This window comes from Belonocnema kinseyi, chromosome 1 (genome assembly GCF_010883055.1).
Source record: "Belonocnema kinseyi isolate 2016_QV_RU_SX_M_011 chromosome 1, B_treatae_v1, whole genome shotgun sequence".
Taxonomy (NCBI): Eukaryota; Metazoa; Arthropoda; class Insecta; order Hymenoptera; family Cynipidae; genus Belonocnema; species Belonocnema kinseyi.
This window is the reverse complement of record NC_046657.1, coordinates 124,217,531-124,218,056: the sequence shown is the minus strand read 5'-3', so window position 1 is coordinate 124,218,056 and position 526 is coordinate 124,217,531.

Below are 526 nucleotides of genomic sequence, written 5' to 3'. Positions count from 1 at the left end.
GCGAATATTCTTTAAAAAATGTTGTTAAACATTTTATTTCAACTTTAATCGTTTTTACATAAAGTGAATTTGCTCATTTCTAATATTTTTTATGATTAAAACTTTACACATACGTTGTACTGAGCAGCCTTACCGTTTTTTAACTTCTAAATTTTGTGTGTGTGTGTGTGTGTGTGTGTGTGTGTGTGTGTGTGTGTGTGTGTGTGTGTGTGTGTGTGTGTGTGTGTGTGTGTGTGTGTGTGTGTGTGTGTGTGTGTGTGTCAAACTGAAGGGCCTATGACAAAGCCACCGAACGCGTCCTCGGGTTGCGGATAGAGGGTCCCTGTACCAAGGGTTTCTGCTGAATATGGTTACAAAAATAAATAGGCAGTCGCGGACAATTGTCCAGGGGTGGTCCCGAAGGAATTATCCCCCAGGCGGAGGCGTGCAAACCGTGCCGAAAGCTGAATGGCACCTGGGTGAGGTGTCTAGAACGGTGACTCTGGGATACCGAGCGACCTCTCAGAGTACGCAGCCTTATCCTTGC